At 41.1% G+C, this 9,363-nt stretch overlaps 1 long non-coding RNA gene across 1 annotated transcript; it reads left to right on the top strand.

Moving 5' to 3' along the window:
• The first annotated feature begins 1,713 nt into the window (after positions 1–1,713).
• On the top strand, positions 1,714–5,348 carry LOC147450038 (uncharacterized). Its single transcript, XR_015189079.1, has 2 exons — positions 1,714–2,328; positions 4,551–5,348. It is a non-coding gene; the product is annotated as an uncharacterized LOC147450038 (long non-coding RNA).
• The last annotated feature ends 4,015 nt before the right edge of the window (positions 5,349–9,363 follow it).

Here is a 9,363-nt window from a genome sequence, read left to right as displayed (position 1 = left end):
GTTACTTACCATGTCCTTGACAGAGGATTTAGTGTTATAGCGGAAGTAGAATAAGAATGATATGAAATTATACCAATCTCATTGGCATACCATGCACACGAAGGTGTAAACCCTAGGCGACATTGACGGGCTCTACCAGTTGACCCAATACCTAAAGTGCGTTGAACTATTGGGCAAGGGTACATCTCAATTTGCCATTGTTGTAAGTAAATTGTTAAAGCACTTTGCCGAGAACAATAGGTAATCATTGCCAACGTAAAAGAAAACTTAAAATTGTGTATGCTGGTTGCCTAGCTGTGGCAAGTGTATTGAGTTTGGCAAAACTCTTTGCAATTTGGCTCATAGTCATATCTAGTATGAAAAAGATGTCGTTACATGCACCATATACAGTGTCTTGTGATGCGAAAACCTGCTATTTAACATATTCTACACCTGGGGAAACCATGATCCAAAATGTCATAAAAGAAGCTGTGCTTCACGTTAATGCTCATGTAATGCTGGTGCTCATAGCAAATATATATTCCCATTGACACACATGTGTCCAAGTGGAGAGGAATCGTCCGTGTCAAAATTGCTTAAAGAAAGAAAGCATTATGTACTATATCTTGACTGAACATGTTATACTAAGCAAGGTAGTGTATCATATACAACTAACCAAAAGGGTTATCTGAAAGAGGAGATAACCACTAAACAGCATGCAAGAAATTTATTGACTACTTAGCCGTAAAATCCATCAAAAGGGCCTAAGAATCCAGTGCCTAGGGACAATGGTTTCCTTGATGCTGTCCCATACAATTGAAACATAACTTTTGCAATTTGGCTTTCTGAAAGTCTATCGTGGAAAGTCTCCTCTTTGCCACCTTGGTGGAGGCTGGTTCGACGAATTCCACAGGTGTAGATACGGTAGCCTGTGGGATGCACGAGATGACCAGCTCTGTAAGGTGATCCACCTGTGTAGTAAGCAATTGGACGCGAACTGCCAATTTGCAAAATCATTCTTTAAAGGTTTGAAAGTCATGTCTTGTAACGTACTCTTTTTCATCAATTAGATTGCTAGTATCCTCCAAAATGTCAAGCACACTCTGAGGAGGAGTAGTAGATGCTCGTGAAGGAAGTTCAAAGTCAAAAAAATGATTCTTGAAAAGTTTCGTATCCAGAAAATCAACGAGGAATTCATGATGGTTTTGTGTGGTGCTAGCAAATAAAAGGAAGAATACTTAGATATCAAAAGATGTGATGAAAACCCGTTGTATCTATCGTCGGTAACAAAATTCATTGGTAATTAGCCATGCTAATTACGTGATTTTTAGGTAAGTTCATCCCTTCACGTGTGTTGTTGATGAAGCATTGCTATTCCGTTTGAAGCTAACCGGCTGTGTGGAGCTCGCTCAAAAATATTGGCTATGGTGAGGGTTTCGTCTTCTTGAATACCGGCATGCTCCTTCTTGAATTTCTGCAAACTTCTCCTTGAATTCACACTTACTCGATAAGTGTCGTGAATTTTTGAGATTTACAAAAAATTGCATTTCGAAAACCCTTGCTGCTCCATCGTTTGCTCACCCCAATACGGTGGCTTGCCGTGGTGCTGAGAACGGAGAGCAAAGAGATGAAAGAAAGGGGGGGGGGGGCGGGGCGGTTGGCCCGTGGGCACCCTTCCTTGGCTTAATTAAAAGGCCCTAAGGTCCTTGACCTTGGGTGCTTAAATCTGAAACGAAGCTCCTTTGGAGCTATAACAATGCCATACAACCAAATATCAAGATCGACATGCCTAACACAAGCTCATGCCACCGCATGATGAGAACCACAATATACGTAGTGTGTTTCTGGCAGATACACCTCACTAAACTTTCCTGGAAATAAGCAACAAAGTAGATGAGCTGGTTTGTCTGGATGTGCACAAATCAAAGCATGGATGGCAGATCTTCTCTCTCCGCCCCCCCCCCCCCCCCCCCCCCCCCCTCTCTCTCTCTCCCCCTCAATACATTCATGTCCGCTCTCTCTCTCTCTCTCTCTCTCTCTCTCTCTCGTGCACACACTCACATGGAAGCCTCAGGTGCTCTGGTTCTCAACAGACTCCTTGCCAAGTGGAGAGCGCCAAACACCCATGTGTGCGGGGTGTAGGCCCAAATTGCTGCATCAACAAGTCGCTCATCTCGTACTGCAACAAGTTTGAGCTTCAGACTACCTCCATGAAGAACCTGACACAAATGGCTAGAGGGTGGCTAGAAGTGGTAACAAGGCATGGCAAGGTTGGATCGGGAGTCAAGGAGACTACAGGATGTTGAGGCCGTCTCCCAAATTAAAGGATGATTTACTCAGTTTCAACAGGTAATACTTGTTTAAATTACAAAGGTGGAATGAAGTTGCAAGCTGTGTTAAGGAGCTCCAAGCTGACAAGCAAATGTTGTTTCCTCATTTGTAGTTAACGGGCTTCTTCAATTAGATGGTCATTTCCCCTTGACCAATTCCATGCTACCTTATCACAAGAAGATTTAGAAATTTTCTCATGTAGGAAAATGGAGTCTTTTGCAGTGTTTTTCATACAATGCATAACATCATGAGCTTCTGCTCGGGAGGCACCGCATACCTAGCTAGGTATGCGGTGCCTCCCTCACAGAAGCTCATGATGTTGAGGTAAGTCACAATGTGGGAATTATTTTGAGAATTTGTCCAAAACTTCTCGTGTACCTTAACACGACAATATTCACCATGCTTTGTCTTTCTTGAACCCTACAATATTCAGCGTGCCTTGTCTTTCTTGAACCCTAGTTGATTGCTAGTTTTTATGCAATATTCAGTGTGCCTTGTCTTTCTTGAACCCTAGTCAATTGATAGTTTTTATGCAAATTATCTTAGGTCTGTCTCAGCAGGGCTATCCCTGCTTTGAGGGACTCTGCATCGGTTCTCGGTGATTCTGCAAAATGCCAAGTTCAGGATTTTTATGGATATCCTACATGTTTTGTTTTATGTAGGGGTAGTGCTAGAGGGTGGTGCACTCTGCTTCCATGGTGAGATTAAACTCTCTCAGAATTGTAGCTTGCAAGCACTGCACTCAATCGGCTTTTGATGGGCTTGATGGGGTCGCTAGGTTATGGGGAGTGAAAGATGTCCCTAAAAGGCCACCATTCAACATCTCTCTCTCAAAAGACCTACTCAACTAGCCTTTGCTTACTCACTATTTTGTACTGCATAGTCCAAAAAGTCCCTGTATCCTCTTGATACAGAGTAAGCTTGCTGGGTGATTACGTTTCAAATTTTAGCTTACTCTCTTGTCACTTTTGCAATATTCAGCGTGCTTTGTCTTTCTTGAACCCTACAATATTCAGTGTGCCTTGTCTTTCTTGAACCCTAGTCTACCGCTAGGGACGACACTTTTACTTAATTTTTAGGCAGATTATTTTAGGTATGTCTCAGTAGGGTTAGCCCTGCTTTGTGGGACTCTGCATGGATTCTTGGTGGTTCTGCAAAATGCCAAGTTCAAGCTTTTTATAAATATCCTGCATGTTTTTTTTAATGTAGGGTTGGTGACACAAAATCACACGACATCAACTAGTCGTGGACTCCAAACATCTCTATAGGGGTAGCTTGGCTTGCAATGTTTTGTCTCTAGAAGTGATCCGTCAATGTCAATGGGCTCTGAGAGTGAAAAAGTAACAATTATTTCAAATCTTCTAATGGACTTACATGGTAGAAATTTTATGGATATCCTGCATGTTTTTTTTAATGTAGGGGTGGTGACACAAAATCACACGACATCAACTAATCGTGGGCTCCAAAAATCTCTATAGGGGTAGCTTGGCTTGCAAGGTTTTGTCTCTAGAAGTGATTCGTCAATGTTAACGGGCTCTGTGAGTGAAAAAGTAACAGTTATTTCAATTCTTCTAATCGACTTATGCAAAATCAATTGTGTATATCAAATATGCATTTAAAATTTGTTCACTCAAGGTCATGACTTATTAAAATTGTTGTGTTGTGAGGATATATTTTTGAGGTGACCTATGATTGCATTCTTACAGTCTACACCTTAAAAAGGAAAAGTATTTCCATGCTGAGATTATTTTTACTTTAATTGACCTCTACTTCTATTCTTACAACCTGCACCTAAACAAGGAAAAGTGTGTCAATGCTGAGATTTCTAGGCGAGAGTTTCATGTGTTGTGATGAGGTGCTTCATAGGGGAATGCTAATCTATGGTGGACTCTGAATGAAGGGGTTGTTGGAGCATTGGGTATAAACTATGGCTTTTGCAAGCACGTATGCCAACTTTATTATTCTTGACCAGATGTGAAGTCTCTCAAAGGGCTCCTCTCTCATTGTGTCATCTCCTAGATAGCTCTAATATCAATGCGTGTGCAAAATATGATATTCCAATAAGCTCTTGAGTATTTAGGTACAGATGCAAAGCATTAGGGCATCCATCATACTAGAGGAACCTATGAACATGTTCCTAATGCATGGGCTATGGTTGGATCCATTGATAAGAGGGAGATACAGATCAATGTTGTTGGTGACCTTTCTATCCAATGATTTTGGGGTTCTGTGTTGTGCAGGGTAGGGCTCCCATTGGTATGTATGCCCCGTATATGCTAGGTGTGGTGGTCTTTGGCAAGCATGAGATATCTCAAGGAGCTCTCTTCTCATGGCGTCCTCTCTTCTAGGTGTGGTCATCTTTGTCAACTTGCACAAGAGTTTTCAAGTGGTGCTCTTGGTCAATGAAGCCTCTATGTTGAATGCATGTACATACGTCATGCAAGATATCCACATAATAAGTGATGTGTATTTGGAGAGAAGTCTATTATGCCTTGACTGGAACTAGCCCAAAGAAGCCCAGTGCTTCCTAGTCAGCCTAGCATATTTATTTTAAGGCCGAAGGGGTTGCTGAGGTAAAAACATCATTCTTGGAAATCCTTTATGTGACATATATTTTGAAGTGCGATGTACTTATGGAATCATGAGAATTTTTTGATGAATGCAATATTTGCTTTGAATGCAAAAGGATGCAACTAGATCCTGCAAGAAGATAATGAAACTTTAGGCTATATTAAGCTAATAGAGATTAGTTACTACTAGCTACAACAACTTGGACCCCACTTATAGGAGGAGACTTCTAGCAATTGCTAACCAACGCTGGAGCCAACCAAGGTAAAAAATGGACGCAATAGGAGGAAAAGTATCCCAATGCACTCAATATCGATATTGATGTGGTTATTGTAAGTAGTCACTCATAAGGATTTCATGTCATGCTTGTAGTAGCAACATTTGTTGCTGTAGGTAGCGCTCTCATAATCTGAATGCCAAGTTTTGTACTCTTCAATATCAACACAAGAATTCAAGAGAATCTTTTTCGACATGCAAGGAAAAGACCATTGTTCATGGGGAGTTCCAAAAAATTAAAGAAAGCATCATATGGTGCTGAATACTGCTTGTCACTTGTCATGTTGTGTTCACAATGGGTTCTCAAGTTGGTTGAGGCCAACAAGTTCTTGATAATCACAAGGAAATCCTTGTAATTGAATTCACCTATGCTTATATCCTTAGAGACTATTCTCATACTAGAGCCATCAACTATGGATACCAATTCCATGTAGGGATGTCTATTGTGTTCTTCTAGTGTGCTCAACAAGAGAGCTATAGAATCCGGATTGGGGCCAGTACAATACACCGCCAAAAAACAAGTGCCTATATCAAAGCAAACAAACCGGTTTTAAAATTCCAAAACATCAATAAAAGTATTGGTATATGTAAGGGAATCGTACGATTGAAATAGGTACCAGTACATATATGGCATCGATATATGTGCTAGAAAGTACAAGTGCTAATATCGACGCTTATACCAATGCCTACATCAACATGATTTCTAACACGTATACAAACACCAACACTTGAAAAAAAAATGTTAGCAAAGAGGATTTGCAAGTGGTGCTGAATGTACTATAACCCCAAAAACCAATCCTCTCTAGATCTACTCAAAATAAAGAGTGCAAAAGCATGTTGTCCACCGATTGATTGGAACATGTCAACCACATCAATCCCTGTCCACATTTTTGAAGCTTTTCTACCAATGGTGCCAGATAAATGTTGGTCCACTTAAAGTAAGTGCTACAAAGAGTGCAATGCAAGGATACATGGGCTCTAAAGGGTATGCCAAAGTACTTGAATAGTTGTGGAGGCCAAGAGAAGGTGAGAAGCAGTGGATATGTATGCTATATGTGGTTTTCAGGGTGAAGATGTTATGCTATGGTGGTTGTCAGAAGCAAAAAGTTGAAGGGTGTAGATTGTAGAAATGGGAGTGCCAAAGGTGGCCCTCAATATGGTCTACAAGTTGGTCCAAACGGCTCCTAAAATAGAGCTATGGTGTGCAACTTGCAAGTGATGGTGGTTTAAAATGGTTTACAGATCCGTACTGGATTGGATAGTTGCAGAGGATGGGTCAGAGATGAAGTGAATGCATGAACTTGAAGTGCTCATCTTATGATGCATTTTGGTCTTTTTGGATCTCTATCGAAGTTTGAACAACCAAGATATAAGGGGTTGAAGTTTTGTCGAGGACCAGTTATGTGCCAATTTGACTCTCTTGATCGGTGTGCCATCTAGGGGTTTTCGAGCCTCACCAAGGTTAGTATGAGATCTATGAGGTAAATGAAGGCTATAGGAATTGATGGCACATCAATTGAAGCTTGGGTCATGGAGAAAAAAAGGGTTAAAAGTCGATAGCACTTGTCAAGAGTGTGGTATCAAATGGATTTTCTCGGGTTTGATGGCCTTGATTGGGAGGCTCAGCAAAGTTGAAGCACAACAAGATGCTCATGTATTGAAGTCACCAACAAAAAATTTCACCGGTTTTCTACGGCTCGCTCATACGGCTACTGTGTGCTTGAAATAGTAGTGCATTAAAGTGAGAACTTGGTTTTTTTGAGAAGTCTTGTGGATGATTTTGACCAACAAGGGCTTGGGCACCCCTTGCATTATCACGTGGCCAGTATTACCCCACATCGAGTGCCACCCTCAAAACTTCGAGGTTATATATATTCAAAGTTGGCAATTACATTAGCGACGTGGAGAGAGGTGGAGAGACCTCTCTTGGTGGAGGATGTGGAATGGCGTTTCTCGTGGCACTACGCGAGCATGCAGGGCACGAGCCGGTATATTTTGTTGACAAATGGAAATGCCGGCATTGTGCACCACCATCTACACTATTGCATGAAGTGTTGATCACATGTCATACACGGGGTTGTGTTCCCATGGTAGAAAGAGGCCCAAATTTTTTTGAGAGGGAAGAGAGGATTCCCATAAGGCCTTCTCATGGTGGCATGACGACCCCTACGGGGAGGTGCCTCACACATTGTGGAGTCCAAGTAAAGCCCAATAAGAATGGGAGTTCACATGCAAAGACATAAAATAGGGTGTGGTCAACAGAAACAAAAACTAGAATTAGCTTGCTTGCACTACACGGGTATGCTTTTTTCCACTTGGGGATGCAGTTTTTAAGGCAATGAGAGCTTCAAGAAGCAAAGAGCTTGCACATAGGACATCCAAGACAAAGGAGGTGCCAACGAGGGCTTCGGAGGTACTTTTAATGCTTGTCAATGTGCGTGCCAACAGAACCAAGGTGTTTTTGTGGAAGAGGAAGGAAAAAATTGCCATATTTTGTGCAATTTAATCCCCTTGGGCCCCCTTCTCTTCTTTGTTTTATTCAAGTGTGTGTGGCGCCAGTGTATGAGTGGCTGATGTCCCCCCGGTCCTTCTCTATGTGTTGGAAAGAAAGACAGAGAGGTGTCATGTTGTGGAGGTGCTCGAAGCAAGAAAAATTGGAGTGATTGTTGTCTGTGGATTGTGGAAAACGTGTGTGCATTAGTATGTGTGCATTTTTTTTGCTGGTCTCTAGTGGATGGGGTTTTTTGAATCATGTTATGGTTTTGGGATCCGCTGTTGTGCACGGTAGTGCTCCCATTTGTATGTATGTCCCCATATATGCTAGGAGTGATGGTCTTTGAAAAGCATGAGAGTTCTCAAGGAGCTCTCTTCTCATGGCATTCTCTTTTCTAGGTGTGATCATCTTTGTCAAGCACAAGAGTTTTGAAGGGGTGCTCTTGGTCAATTATGCCTCTATGTTGAATGCATGTACGTACATCATGCAAGATATCCACATCATTAGTACGTACATTATGCAAGATATCCACATCATTAGTACGTACATTATGCAAGATATCCACATCATTAGTGATGTGTATGTGGCTAAATGTTTGTTATGGATTGGCTGGAACTAGCCCAAAGTAGCCCAGTCTTTCCTAGCCAACCTAATAAGTATTGGACATATTTATTTTGAGGACAAAGGGGTTGGTAAGGTAAAAAAATCATTCCTGGCAATGCTTTATGTGACATATATTCTGAAGTGCAATGTAATTCTCGAATCACATTTTTTTTTGAATGCAATATTTGCTATGTAGTCTTATTGAATGCAAGAGGATGCCTACTAGTTCATGCAAGGATAATGAAACTTTGGGATGTATTAAGGTAATCAATATAACTAATTACTAGCTACAACAACTTGGACCCCAATTGTAGGACGAGATTTTTAGCAAATTGCTTGCCAACCCTTGGTGTGTTCACATGAGTTCCCAAAGAGTTTTTTTATATACAAAAGAGCTACATAATTTCATGTACAAGAGGGGTTTAAAAATGGGCAATTGACAAAATGTTACAGGTTTATGAAGAAAAATGGGTCTTGTTATTCATGATGAAGTATGTGTGTAGAGGGGTGTTAAAAATACCTCTTGAATCACGTGATATAGGTGTTTTTTAAAGGTGGACCCGTGGGGGCCAACCAAGGCCAAAAATGGATGCAATATATGTCATGCTTGTAGTAGCAGCATATGCTGCTATGGGTAACACTCTCATAATTTGAATGCCAAGTTTTGTTCTCTCTAATATCAATAGAAGCATTTTAGAGACTCTTTTTGACCATGCAAGGAAAAGCCCATTCAGTTGTAGCGTGTTTCAAAAAAGTACTTAGGAGGCATCATATGGTGCTAAATACTGCTTGTCACTTGTCATGTCGTGGTCACAATGAGTACTCAAGTTGGGTGAGGCCAACAAGTTGACAATCACAAGGAGATCCTTATTATTGAGATTACCTATGCTTATATCCTTAGAGCCTATGATCATACTAGAGCCATCAACAAGGGATATCGTATCCATGTAGAGATTTCTAAATATGGATGTCTATTGTGTTCTTCAAGTGTGCTTAACGCGAGAGCTATATAATTTATATTTGGGCCACCGTTGATGGATATTTTTCTAGGCTTGGGCGATAGGCCCGGGCGATGGAGTAGACCCAGACAAGAAAAACCAAGCAAGAATAAT

Source organism: Adiantum capillus-veneris, chromosome 9 (genome assembly GCF_014529385.1).
Source record: "Adiantum capillus-veneris isolate H3 chromosome 9, ASM1452938v2, whole genome shotgun sequence".
In the NCBI taxonomy this organism is placed as follows: domain Eukaryota; kingdom Viridiplantae; phylum Streptophyta; class Polypodiopsida; order Polypodiales; family Pteridaceae; genus Adiantum; species Adiantum capillus-veneris.
Note: the sequence above shows the minus strand (reverse complement) of the source record. Positions and strands in the feature narration are given on the sequence as shown.